The sequence below is a fragment of the Chenopodium quinoa genome, unplaced genomic scaffold (genome assembly GCF_001683475.1).
Source record: "Chenopodium quinoa cultivar QQ74 unplaced genomic scaffold, ASM168347v1, whole genome shotgun sequence".
In the NCBI taxonomy this organism is placed as follows: Eukaryota; Viridiplantae; Streptophyta; class Magnoliopsida; order Caryophyllales; family Amaranthaceae; genus Chenopodium; species Chenopodium quinoa.
The window spans coordinates 6,617,684-6,632,287 of record NW_018743292.1 but is presented as its reverse complement, the minus strand read 5'-3'; the positions used below and the strand labels follow the sequence as shown (position 1 = coordinate 6,632,287).

The 14,604-nt window shown below is 37.4% G+C and overlaps 1 long non-coding RNA gene across 1 annotated transcript; it reads left to right on the top strand.

The window, feature by feature from the left end:
• Positions 1-2,029: 2,029 nt before the first annotated feature.
• On the top strand, positions 2,030-4,895 carry LOC110736712. The gene is made up of 2 exons (XR_002514267.1): positions 2,030-2,278; positions 4,719-4,895. It is a non-coding gene; the product is annotated as an uncharacterized LOC110736712 (long non-coding RNA).
• Positions 4,896-14,604: the final 9,709 nt, after the last annotated feature.

The following is a 14,604-nucleotide window of genomic DNA, read 5'->3' as shown; positions in this document are numbered from 1 at the left end:
TACCTCCATATCTTTTGTTGCTTGTTCAGTGCCTTGATTTGCTGGCCAAAACATAGTGTTTAGGTACTTCACAACCTCCATCACTGCTTCCTTCTGCACTTCTACTTGATCTGGTAGAATGCCAAGATTTTCAAGTTTTGTTTGTTCATGTGGGGTATTTTGTACTTGTTCCCACCTTCTGCCTTGAGGATCTTTATCATGCAATTTTTCAAAGTCACCCAAATGTACTTGTTAACTTGAGGATTGAATGTGTCATAAGAGTCTATCACTTTTTCAACTAGCTCATCTAGGTTGCTAGGAAAAGACTGATATTGCAAAGATTGAATAGACCTAAATAACCTTAAATCAAGCACATTCATATCAGGTGAGTGTGCTGGCTGAAAAACAAATTGAATGTTGAACCCATTTGTTGTTGTTGCTGTCATAAACTCTTCATCCTTAGGAACTTGGTGAGGCTTGCATTGTCCCATTGAATGACAACATTTTTTGCCAGACTTTCAGGCCACTTAGACATAATTGCTGGTATGACCTTTGTCAGCAACATATCTCTAATCACTTTTCTATCTACATTCTGAAGTATGTGCCTTTGTTTCCCAAGTTCTTGCTGCTCTGTTTTTGCTGGATTTCTTTGCTAGTTCTTTGACAGTAAATGGGAATATGCCATACTTCCCATCATGGAGTAGTTCCCCATTTGTGTCATACAATGGCTTCTGAATTAAGGCCATAAACATTGCCTTGAGCTTGAATCTTCTTGACTGTATTGCCCTGTATGGATCTTCCTCACTTGGTAGGAGATAAAACCTCCTCTTATCAGGGTTCAGATAGAACCATTTCTCATCTATGTGTATGACTTGGTTCATATCAACAAATGTGGGGTCCTCATTACCTGTAATTGGATTAATATGTGACAGAACCCATTTGAGTCTGGCTACCTTGTGGTCTGATGACAGTGCTGGCTTGTTCGCTGCTTGTGTGTGTTCTTAGCCTTCCCCTTTTCTTCAAATTGTGAAGAGTGACATGAGAGATCTTCATTGTAGCTGCATAACTCTTCTCTGTCTGCCTTAAATGCAAAGGGACTGACTACAGGAATTCATTAGAAAATTCCATTGGATTTGGACCTGTTCTGCCATACTTCTTAGTCCTGACATCAATCAAATTCCCTTGTGCCATCTATTTTTGTTATGTCTATGAATATTCTTGTGATAGTGGATTTGTGAACATTGAATTGAACTAATAAATGTTTCATGTGACCCTTAGTAAATTCCCCTCATGCATTTTAACCAACATTGCACCAACAATTTCTCTTTTCTTTTGCATGGTGAGCTGCTTTCTTTGTGGAACTTGATTCCCTTGTTCAATTGGTTGTTGCATTTTTGGGGAATCAACCTCAACTTGTGTGTTTTGCTCTGTGAAGCACGGACACGCCACCTAGCAGAGGTGTCCGAGTCGACACGCGTGTCCGACACCGACACGGGTGGGACACAGGGCGACACGTGTCCGACACTTCAAAATCCGTGTCCCAAATTTTTTTTAAAAAAATACTCCATGGACACGGACCGTGTCTCCATTTGACACGGCCCGTTTTAACTTGGACACGCCATTTTGCTATTCCAGCCCAAATTCCTCAAAGTTTCATTGTCTCAACTCTCAAACCCTACTGCTTTCAATCTTCTCTATCTCTCGTCACTCTCAAACACACCTCAACGGCTCAACCCAAATCGCCGCCGACTGACATCGCCTGACCGTCGCCCACCGTCCACCGTCCACCGTCACAACGTCAGTGCGTCACTCGTCGCTCGTCTCAACCTCAGTCATCACGAAACCCACGCACTTTAATACTCTATTCCTTCAATCCTTCGCCGACTCGCCGTCAGTCCACCGTCCACTCTAGCTCGTCGGCCGCCGGTGCTCTCAGCCTTCTCAGGTAATCCTCTCAATCTCTCATTCTCATTTTAATTTGATTTCATTCCTTCACGATTTTGCTCAAATTGGCTATTTTGTATCATGGTTTTGTGGTTCAATATTCTTTTCGAGGGTGGTGAAACCCTTTGCTGTAGAAATTTGTGATGCGTTTGGGCTTTGGGATCTCATTCTCCCCTATGTCGATTATGAAAATTGTAACAGAAGCATGCTGAAAATCTAAATGCACTCCTTTTTTCTGAATTTTGATCATAATTAGATCCATGAATCTTTTATGTATTTGGTATTGCCTTAATTGAAGTTTGATGCCTGAGGTCTGAGGATAACAGTAGGTTTTGTAATATTCCTTGGAATAACAGTAGGTTTTGTATATTCCTTGCATGGTTTTGTAATAGCTTACTCTTGGAATAACAGTTTGCAAATTCCTCAATTTCTTCTTTGGTATTGGGTTTCTTTTTTCTTATCACTGGATGACTCATTTCTCAAAACAATTTGCAAGAATGTCTTCTAGTATTGTACATGTGCATTGTGTAATTTGATTGTGTTGTTTGAGCTTAAATGGAAATGTTTGATTTGCTGAAAATGTGTTGTTGTCTTGCTGAAATTGTCAGGAATGTCTTCTAGTGGTTCTAGTGCCTCTGCTTCGTGCAATGTCAGTGGTAGTAGTAATTCATCTGAGTCTAAGAAGAACCCCTACCCTTTGTGGAAGTTTGTTATTAAGGGTGATAAAATATCGGGTGGTGGAGGAAATTGTAATTGGAAATGTAACTTTTGCGGTGAAGTTAAAAATGGTTCATATATTAGAGTGAAAGCTCATTTGCTATGTGAAATAGGGAAAGGGATTCAAACTTGTAGTAAAGTGAATATTGATGACCTTGCTAAACTAAGAAAGCTTCATCGTGAATCCGAGGATTATAAAAAATCTTTGTTACCAAAAGTTCCACCTTTTTCAAATGAACCCATATCTTCTCACACATGAACTGAAGCTACATCAGTTAGACTAGGTTCATCTGATAATGTTAAGAAGAGGAAATCAAACAATACAAATTCTGATGCTTTTAATATGAAATCTCGTGACCAGTTGGATTCTGAAATTGCTAGGTGTTTTACACAGGGGGGTTGCCTTTTAATCTTGCTAGAAACCCTTACTATGTTAGTTCATATACCATTGCTGTCAATTCTAATCTCTCTGGCTATAAGCCTCTTGGATACAACAAACTTAGAACAACTTTGCTTTGTAAAGAGAAAGAAAACGTGGATAGGTTATTACAACCTATTAAAGCCACATGGAAAACAAAGGGTGTTAGAATTGTTAGTGATGGGTGGAATGATCCACAAAGAAGGCCTTTGATTAACATTATGATTGCTTCCGAAATAGGTCCTATGTTTATGAAAGCTATTGATTGCTCGGGTGAGATTAAGGACAAAGATTTCATTGATACCTTATTAAGTGAGGTGATTGATGAAATTGGAGATCAAAATGTTGTTTAAATAATCACAGATAATGCAAGTAATTGTAAGGCTGCAGGGGAATTGGTTGAGGGTAGGTATCCTCATATATGTTGGACACCATGTGTTGTTCATACACTTAATCTTGCAATGAAAAGCATTTGTGCAGCTAAGAATGTGTTGAATAATGTTGAAGTGTATGACGAATGTCATTGGATAACGGAAGTTCATGCAGATGCCTTGTTCATTAAAAATTACATAATGAATCATTCGATGAGGCTTTCAATGTTCAATAAGTTTTCTCCATTAAAACTACTTTGCATTGTCGATACTCGTTTTGCTTCTATTGTGTGCATGCTTAAAAGGTTGAAACTCCTTAAAACATCACTTCAATCAATGGTTTTTAGTGAGAATTGGTCCTTATACAAGGATGATCGACGCGAGCAAGCCTCACATGCAAGGGAAAAGATTTTGGATGAAATATGGTGGGACAAAGTTGATTACATTCTTGACTTCACACGCCCAATCTATGATATGATTAGGGTTTGTGACACCGACAAATCTTTCTTGCATTTGATTTATGAAAGATGGGATATTACGGTTCAAGGGGTGAAAGATGCCATTTACAAGAAAGAGGGTAAACAAGATTATGAAGAATCTACCTTCTTTAATGTAGTTAAAGGGATTCTTAGTAGTCGTTGGAGTAAGGGTAGTACTCCACTCCATTCATTAGCACACTCTTTGAATCCAAGGTAAATTTTGCTTGTTTAATTCATTTTTATTATCTTTATTTATTTTTCCTTGTTTTTTTTTATTTCTTATGGCTAATCTTATTTTGTTGTTAAAGATTTTACACGGAAGAATGGCTTAATGAGGTCCCGGGACGAGTTGCTCCAAGTGCCGACAATGAAATTTCCACACAAAGATTACAATAATGTTTTCGAAAGCTTTTCCAAAGTCCCGATGAAAGATTCAAGATCAACACGGAATTTGCTATATTTTCCCAAAAATCGGAGGGGATCTTTCTCAACATTGATTGCATGCATGATATGGCTTTGATGGATGCTAAAAATTGGTGGGCAACTTATGGTTCTCAAGTGCCTATGCTTCAAGGTTTGGGTTATAAGCTATTAGGCCAACCTTCTTCCTCTTCTTGTAGTGAAAGGAATTGGAGCACCTATAAGTTTATTCATTCTTGCACTAGAAATAAGCTTACTCCTAAACGTGCTCAAGATTTGGTATACATTCATAACAACCTTCGATTACTTTCTAGGAGAAGTGAAGAGTACACTAAGGGGAGATCTAAGTTGTGGGATGTGGGTGGGGATGAGCATGACAACCTAGGAGAGGTTGGTATTCTAGAGATGGCCGAGCTTTCACTTGATGAACCCGAGATGGAAAGTATGATTTTTGATGATGTACTTGATGGTGAAGAATGAAACTATTAGTACTTATGTTTATTTTATTTATGATTTGTAAAACTACTTAATATTAAGACATGTATTTGGTTTGATGGTTTCTTCCTATGTATGCGACTATGTTCGTACACTTTGTTTATTTACTTTGTTTAAACAGATTTGTGTGTTTTGAGGCTAAATTTTTAGTGTTTTATTGAACAGGTTGTCAAATTCTCGTTTTTTGGATATATTATATGTCTTGTTATACGCCGTACCTGTGTCCCCTATTTTTAGGATTGCCGTTTTCCCGTGTCCGTATCGTGTCCGTGTCCGTGTCCATATCCGTGCAACATAGGTTTTGCTGGCCATGTTCTTCTTCTTGGTTGTCTTGCATGTTCTCATCTTCAGATTCATAGTCCTCCAAGCCTAGATCTTGCATATCTTCTTCATGATCATAGTACAATTCTGCTAGATCTTCTTTTGTTAGTATTTGATCAACATCGAAAAACAGAGGTTCAACAAATTCTGCCATGTGTTGTGTCTGATTTGTTTTTCTTCAGATTCAGCTTGATGATGTAAGGGTGGCTGATGATTTTTTTTGGAGGAGATGAAGGCTGCCCTATGTGGATTTGTAGATAATCAAGGATGCTAGGAGATGCAGATTATGAAGATTGATGATGTGCATCACTAATTTTAGTTTAGAGGATTTTTTTGGGTTTTAATGGGCTAATCATGGGTATTTAGTGCTAATTTTTGGATTAAGAAATTCAACTTTTGAGAAAACTTGATGTTTGTAAATATTGGTGACACATTGAATGTTGTTGGAATTATGGAGGCTGGTATTTATATGTCTTTTAAATGCTGAATGTAGGCTTTAAATGCCTTTAAAAATTTTGAAATTGTGGTGTTTTTTTTTTTAAAAAAAAAAGTAGGAGGGAAAACAAACCCACCCAAAAATTTAACCAATTCGAATTTTTGGTGAAAATTTGGGGGGGGGGGGGAGGGAAATCAAGTCCCTCCTAAACGAACCAGATTTCCCCACCAAAAAAGCAAGTGGGTGAGCCTACTTTCTCTCTCCTATTCCTTTAATTAAGTTCTTTAACATTCTCTAATCTTTGCCCTTCAAGTTTTGCTTCGTAAACCGCAAATCCTCTCAAAGTTGCACATAACTATTAATGGAGGTAATATATAATTTAAGAGACGTTTTAATAAGAGCGCTCCAAAATCCAAATACTTGTCTCACATTCACTCCCTTCCAAATACACTAATCCCTCCAAAAATACCTACCACTTTCTAATTAAAATTTTTAAAACAAACACTTTAAAAAAAAAACAAAAAAAATTAATTACATAATAACTGTCCATTACTGTCTACAACAGCACACTTTACATGGTTATAATATAAACTACCCACAAAACTCATAGTTAGTTCTTCATTTCATAATCACTACAATAGCACACCTTTTTTTTTCTCTTCTTAAATTTCCATACTCCATAGTAACTAGCACGAGATTAATTGGTTATGTACTGATGCTTTTTTTTCTTCTTAATTTATCATAACTTTCTCTAATCTCTACCCTCCATTATCATTATGAAAATAAGAAGTATTTGTTTACCGTTAGTAAGTTTTTGTTTTTAGTGAGAAGTATGGTGGGATTTATTTATTTTTCATTGAGAAATTGGATTGTGAGAGAAATATGTATTAAAACGACTCTTAAATTATATATTAGATATATAAATTCATGAGAACATTGAATTATTTTGACTTTCAATTTTATTCTTCATTTTTTTTAAGCATCTTATGGATTATTCTTATGGTGTTCTCATATTCGTGCAAGTGCTATTTTTATGTTACGCGGCATAATATTGATTCATCTGGACAAAAAATGGAGTTAAATGCATAGGGGTACAACTGTAAAGAATACGAAGATTTTATTTGAGATAGTAAAATCAACTTTACATTTTTTTTTGGTCAAATTGTTTTTTTTTTCTTTCCATTTCACTTAGGTTTTTTCTAATTATTGTTATTATTTATTCATTTATGTTAACCATTTTTTTTTTCAATTTAAGCCTATGTACATATAACTTTTTTTTTTAATCCATTGTTACTTATAACCCGTGCATAGCATAGTGTCACGTGGATAGTTAACGTGCTCTAATGGGTTGATGACCTACCGGGGTTGCTATGAATAAAAAGGGTTTTTTCCAATGAATAAATGGTTATTAAAAAAATGTTGGATTATTTTAGAATAATCAATAAGTTAATTATTTCTTGAAAACCAGCAAAAGGTTCAATATTGTAGGCAATTTATCCTATTAACAATAAAAAAATACTTTCCCGTTTTCATTTAGTTGACACGTTTAATTTAGGCACACATATTAAAGAGAGAAGAGCGAATGATAAAACAAATAGAGTACGCTAAAGAAGCAAGATATAAAACTTGTCCAAAAAAAAATACGTGTCAAATAAAAATAAACTTTTTAAACAGAAATACGTATCAACTAAAAAAAAGACTAAAAAAACGAAGGTACGTATATTTCTCTAATCTTCTTCCTCCAACCACAAGCACAATAGCACACCACACTTGTTATTATGTTCATCCATGAACGCCCACCTTCTTCCACGAACACTGAATCACCGACGGATTAAATTTAAAGTAAACTCTAAGAAAAAAATACATAAATTAAGGGAATGGTTAACCAAAATGGTAGGTAAATGTCGAGGGTACTTGAACTTTTACAATGGAAGTTCTATTAAAAAACGTAGAGCTTGAAGAAACCTTCGGTGGGGTTTGAAAACAATTGAAGAAGGTAAGAGCCACATTCTACTATAAAATTGATCAAAACATGTTTTCGGTGGTTCATCGTGATAAGTGGCGGTTATTGTATTGGCGGAGTAGCAAACAACGAGATCCATTGTGAAAGATCTCCATTGTTGAAGCTCCAATGTTGGTGAATTTAAAAAAGTATCCCTAAACAACTCACAATATGACATTTATACCCTTGATAATAAACAACCTTTTTTTGAGGAACTTGCTAATAACTTGTATTTTCTCCTTTAAATTGGAATAAAAATAATTTTAAAAAATCAATCAATACCAAGTACCCTTGATCATTGCTTTTAACCAGCTATTTCCAATGAGCCGAAGTATCTTGTTACTTTGTTAGGAAATCTGTTCAAAGGAATGATTGTTCCATGAAAAATCCGCCGCTTTCTTCCCAGTTGATGTTGTTGATGCAGGAGCTTACAGGATGTCTTCGAGCTCATTACAAGCATGCTGAAGCCAGTGAGATCCAGCAACACATTAGAGAGTTTACAGTAGCTACCTTCAACAGTAATTTCCTGCTCAAGTAGCTCTCTATAAAGATTAGTTTGTTATCATAACAGTAATTTTATTTTTCTGCAATTGTAACTTGTAATGATCACAATACACAAATACGTAAGCAAATAAAAAGCAGCATAAGCTGAGAATCATTCAGTACTGAGGGATTACAATAATAGCTGTGCTGCTTTCTCTAACACCAATTTTCAACTTGCTTATTTCTGTTGTTACCTGTTTGTTTGAATAAAAGTCTGCTCCCCCATCTCACAAGCTTCTATTGATATTGTACCATCTGAGTCAGATTTACATTCAGCAGATCAGCAGATCTAGAGCCGATAAACCCAACCACCGCATCTTCACCAGAGGGAGATTCAGAACATAGGTCTGACTTCAGTGTTAAGGCCTAGAAAGAAGTAGCCAAGTGATCTGAAGAGTGAAGTCAAAGGAAATACATTCATTTTTCTTTGTAAAACATTGAGTTTTCATGTGCAATTCCCCTTGAAGTTTCATAATAGAATCTGGAAATGAAAGAGGTTAAAGAAAACAATGTGTGCAAATGTGTTAATACATTCATGACCACCAAACATACAAACAAGAAAGCTAGTTAAAATGTTGTTCGTTAAGGAAACAAACAAAACTTCAAGCTTGTTTGATAAAGAAGCCTACCTCAAACAACTTGGAAGGCTCATGACTAACTCATCATATGCCATAAGCTCTTCAACATAATGTCCGGTGTGTTTCGGATCATGCCAATCATGCTTAAGGAGGAAGCTTATTTCTAGCTCACGAAATAACCCAACTCAAAGTCATGACCAGAACTCACAGCTCTTCCCTTCAGATCCCCACACACGTATAGTGCCAGGGAAAGAAACAAAGCCAACAACTTTCAGACAATCAGTGATCCCATCCAACCCTGCCTACTGCCATGATAAATGATCTTACCAGGCATAATGACTTGTGCCCTCAGTGAACTTGCTCCATATAGTAGCATGTACTGAGCACATTTGTAGTCTAATACAATGAAAGCTTCCCCTTTTCATTAAATGAATACTGATATAACAATTTACTACAGCATTAAATGGTATCTGTAAATCATTATCAACGTCTTTAAAACGATTTGCTAAGAAACTACGCCAATGTATCCGAATTACGCCTACACTTCATCATTGGTACGACATGTAGACAACACTGATAGACGAAAATTCACATAAAAAAGGAGAGATTATTTTAATTCACCTGAAGCATAAAGCCTATAATTTCTGGAAGATCATGCAAAACAAGATTGTAAGTCTGAATCATAAAGCCAAGATTACAGAGTTGTTTATGTAAAATCACAGGGATCCCATCCATGATACAGACATCAGAAGCAAAAAAAAAAAAAAAAAAAACAAACAAAACAAAATGAGGATGAAACACAAACAGCCAAGTCTGAACTATACAAAAAATAACAAAAGTAGTAAAGCTGCAGCAATAACATATCATTGCATAATTTATGCCATAGCTAGATTCAACAAGTCTATACATAATCTGAAGTAACCTCTTCTCTTTTCTGAATGCCCCCAAGTAATAAAAATATGGAATGGCTATCCAACTATAACTTATTATCACTACTACTTCACACAGGAATTATGTCAATTGGAGCTAACAGCGGTCTGATATTCATAGATTGTCTAGGAGCATCCTACTCCATCTCAAATTTCTCTGCAGAGAACATATTCATAGATTGTCCAAAAACTTTGCATACATTTTAACAGGAATTCAGCTGATAAACTTCTTAAGCAAGTCCTTGTTTGAGTCACTTAAGTTACCAGAAGAGATGAGGCCAACAAACAATGAGAAAGTGTCTGCATCAGCTTCAAATCCTTTTCCAACCATAAGATCACAATAGTATAATGCATTTGATAAGTCATTATTGAGTATATAACCTCTGATTATCGTATTATAGGTTCGATCATCAGGGGGGCAACCATCTTCCTCCATTATCCTCAGCACTTGAGCAATTTCACTCATGAGCCCTTTCTTGCAGAAGCCTTTGATTATTGTAGTGTATGATTTAACATCAGGTTGCAGACCTTTTGTTACAAGATCTGAAAAGAACTTTGCTGCATCTTCAAGTTGTCCAGCCTCACACAAGTTGTCTATTAGGATATTGTAGATGACAACATCTGGCTTAACACCATTATCCTCCATTTCTTCAAGCAATTTCACTGCCTCGTCAAGCAGCGCACTTTTGCAAAGGCCGTCAAGCAAGGAGGCATAGGTGACAACATCTGGAGCAATTCCATGAGCCTGCATTTCCTTAAACAGCTTACGTGCAGATGGGAGTCTATTGGCTTTACACAGCCCATCGATAAGAGTGGTATAGCAAACAACCTCAGGGGTTATCCTTTTCCGAAACATCTCATGGAATATGGTTAGGGCCTTGTCAATGTTATTAGCCTTGCAATATCCATTAATCATAGTGCTGAAACTTACAAGATTAGGCTCCCAACCATTTCCAGCCATGAGATCAAGTAGGTTCTCTGCATCTTCCATCTGACCACGCAAACAATAACCATCAAGTAATGCACTATAAGTAATGATGTCTGGAGGCACACCTCTCTCAATCATGATCTTTAGAATGGATTGAGCTTGATCAACACAACCATCTTTTACAAAACATGTCAACCAGCATGCTGTAGGTCTTAACATCTGGTGCTATGTTGCTCTCTAGCATTTCAGTCAGCATACGCTGAGCTGTCATCCCCACAGCCGGAATTGTAGAGGCCTCGAACCAAGGAAGTATAAGTGACAACATTGGGTTTAATGCCCTCAGATTTCGTGGAGGAGAACAGGTCTAGGGCCTCTTGTAACAACCTGTCCTTGCAAAGACTATCGATAATAGTGTTGTATATAACAATATCAGGCTTAAAATGACATCCAAATTGCATTTTCTTAAGAAAAGCGAGAGCAGACGCATTGTCGCCAATCCTACAAAGGCCTTTGACAATTGTATTATACATAATTAAGTCGGGTTGGAAACCAAGCTTTACAATTTTATTCAACAAATGAGCAGCTTGGGGGAGCTTATCACAGTGAACATAGCCGTTAATTAAGGTATTAAAGATGACAGAATCAAGGGGATAACCAAGCTTAAGTATTTTAGCAAGGAGAGAGAAGCCAAAATCAACTCTGCCCAAATGACAGTAGCAATTGGCAAGAATACCAACAGAATGCATATTGGGTTTAATACCATATAATTCAAGCTGCCTGAAGAGAGAGATAATGGTGGAATGTGGATTAAAGCGCTTCAATTTGACAATAGCAAACTATTTTTGATAATTTGGGTTTATTTTTGGCTCCAAACTTTCCCTCCAAATTTTCCCTCCTTTTCTCTTGCATCTCTCCCTTTATAAATAACCCTTTTCCTCCTTAATTCCCCCACTGCTAACCCTCTGAAATTTTTCTTACATTAGCCATGGCTGAAAAATGGGCAAAGATGAAGGTATGCAACTGTGTGCCTAAGAAATACGCTGACATCAAGATATCAGACTCAAGGAGCAACCCAGGAAGAGCTTACTACAAGTGCAACTTGTGTGGATTTTTTTCGTGGGTGAATGATGAAGAAATTGTGTTCTGTAGTAGGGGAATTGGGTCTGCTATTGCTGCTGGAGTGAAAGATGGACTTAGCTGTTGTGTGAAGATTGCAATTGTGGTATTGTTTGTGTATTTCCTGTTTAGTATGATGGAGTAATTTTCATGTACTGTGATGTAATGTAGGACTTAGGATTGTATGAAATGCACTGGTATTTGAATATTAATTTGTCAGGTTGTGGGATATAAAATGAAGTGGTTGCAGTCTGATATAAACTAATTAAGTACAAAATACATATCTTAAGTCTGATAGAAAATACTTTAGTACAAAATATTTATAGGTAATAATTAATGTTTTGGCTGATGATATTTGTCATAAAAATAAGAAAGTTAAGCTTAAGGCTGTGATGTAGCAACTGCTGCAGCAGATCTTGATCTTGATCTTGTCCCTAATGCTGGTTGAGAGGATGGTAGTGCTTGTTACTTCTTCTTACCCTTTTTACCATAGCTTGCCTTTTGCTTAGCTGTCATACCTCCTTTGCAAGTAGCTGCATTGTGGCCAAAAGCTTTACAGTTGCAGCACCTAACTGTCTTAGCCCTTTTGCCCTTCCTTTCTTCATCATCTGCTCTCTTCCTCTCTCTAGAAGGCCTCCCTATGCCCCTTTTCATGGGTGGTGGATTAATGTGAGGCATGTCTATGGGTGGCCATTGTTCAACATCTGGTATGGATTTAATCCCACAGCTGTAAGCTTCCTTTTACTTGATGACTGAATACCAGTCACTGACAAATGAGTGGGGGTCCAACCTTGCTTTAATGATGGCTCTTATACCATGCCTGCATGGAATTCCAGTCAGCTGCCACACATTGCATAAGCAAGTGTGGTTGTTGAGGTTTACAGGGAGCACTGACTTGCCATCTTGAACCTCATACTCTCCTTCAGCACTCATATATGCAATGCAAGTCCTATTCTCATGAACAAGCTGTTGTATCCTCTTTATAATGTGTGGGCATATGTCTTGCCTCTTCCATGTCTCACAAACCTGCCTCCTTTTTGCCATTCTAACCATAGTGTTCCTTCTAACACCTATAATAATCAAAGGGAAATTAGTAACAGATAATTGCAACCCTTTTGCCAAGCATTATAGCAGATAAATGTCATTGTGACTTACTTTCAAGTAATGTCAGAACTGGTCTGCTCCTATCCAATCCTAGTGTGGCATTGAAGCTTTCAACAAAATTGGTGACATTGACATCACACTTCAGTTCAGTGTTGAACTTGTGTTTACTCCACCTCTTTTGATCTCCTAATTTAGAAAGCCAAACCCTGCCAGCTGGATTAACTTTGCCTAATTGATCCATAGCCTTCTTAAAAGTGAAATCTGAGTTAGCATTACATGCTCTCCAAAACAAAGAGAACAGCAAAGGCCCTGGAAATGACTTCTTCCAATTGACTGCAAGGTGCTTGCAGCAATACCTTCTGTCAACTTCTGGCCATACATCAGTCAATGCAATATCAATACCCTGCATTTGACACTTACATGATGTTAGTGTGGTATCTACATCAATTAAATAAGGTAAATATGGTAAATTAAGTTGAGTAATGTAAACCTTTTGCCTGTCAGAAATGATGCACTAATTGTCTCCCCTTCCAAGTGAAGCTAAGGCATTCTTTAAATGTCAAACAAAAAAGGACCAGCTGTCACCATCTTCAGCAGTGACTATTCCCCAAGCAAATGGGAATAGCTCATTGTTCCCATCCAGTGCAACAGAAGAGAGCAAGACACCACCATAATTTCCTTTGAGGTGTGCCCCATCAACCCCTATCAAGGCCCTACAACCCCTTAACCCATTAAGTACACCACTAAAACTGATGAAGATACTTTTGAACACCAAAGGCCTCTCAGGTTGGTCTGCTAATTCTTTCCATGCAGCAAAAGTAGCTGATCCAGGGTTTGTCAGCTTTATGACTTCACAATACTTTGGAAGATGGGCATATGACTCATCATGTGACCCATGAATCTGAGACAAAGCATGTTGCCTCACTCTATACAGTGTGCTTGTTGCCATTTGCACACCAAACCTTTGAAAAAGAAGAGTGTTCAATGACTTTGCAGTAATGTCATTGTTTGCTCTCACGTCTTCAAGAAGCACCCTCACAACCCATGCACAACTCACCATTGAGTTTTTAACATCCAACCCACTGCATGTGTGCTCAGAGTTGGTAATACTCTTAATAGCCCAAGACACCCCATCAGCTAGCTTAGATGTATGCAATCTCCACTCACACCCCATAGCAGCACATCTCACAGTGTACCTATGGTTGTTTGCTCTAACCACAACCACAGAAAACCCACACTGAATACAGTATTCCCTCACCACATCCCTCAAGTGTTGTTTATCAATAAACAACTGCCATGGTTTCAACACTATTGTTCCAAACTCCTCATTTTTGTATATCTCTCCAATTCTGTAAAGCCTATTAAAGTAGTTGTCATCACCCCCTATCTCATCATCAAATAGCTCACTACTAAAAGGATCAAAGTTGTCATGGATGGCAATAGCTTCAGCACCCTCATCATCCTCTAAGTCACCCTCATTTTCAACACTGTCATAATCATCATCATCATCATATTCATCTAAGTCCTCCTCTCCCATAGGGACATACTCATTCTCCTCATCATCCTCTATGTCATTGAACATATCAAAGTCATCATCCTCATCCAAGTCAACAGCAACATCTGTTACTACCCTATTTCCTTGACTTAAACTGTTGCTACCCCCCTGACTCACAGATGAATCAATAACAATCCCCTTTCTTCTAGCTGTTGTCATAGGAATTCTCCTTTTTATTGTGTTTGGGACAAAAGAAGACCTACTTGAACCACCTTCTGCTATGTCAGGAGTTGGGTTATTTGGTGTGGGAATGAAAGAGATTGATTTCA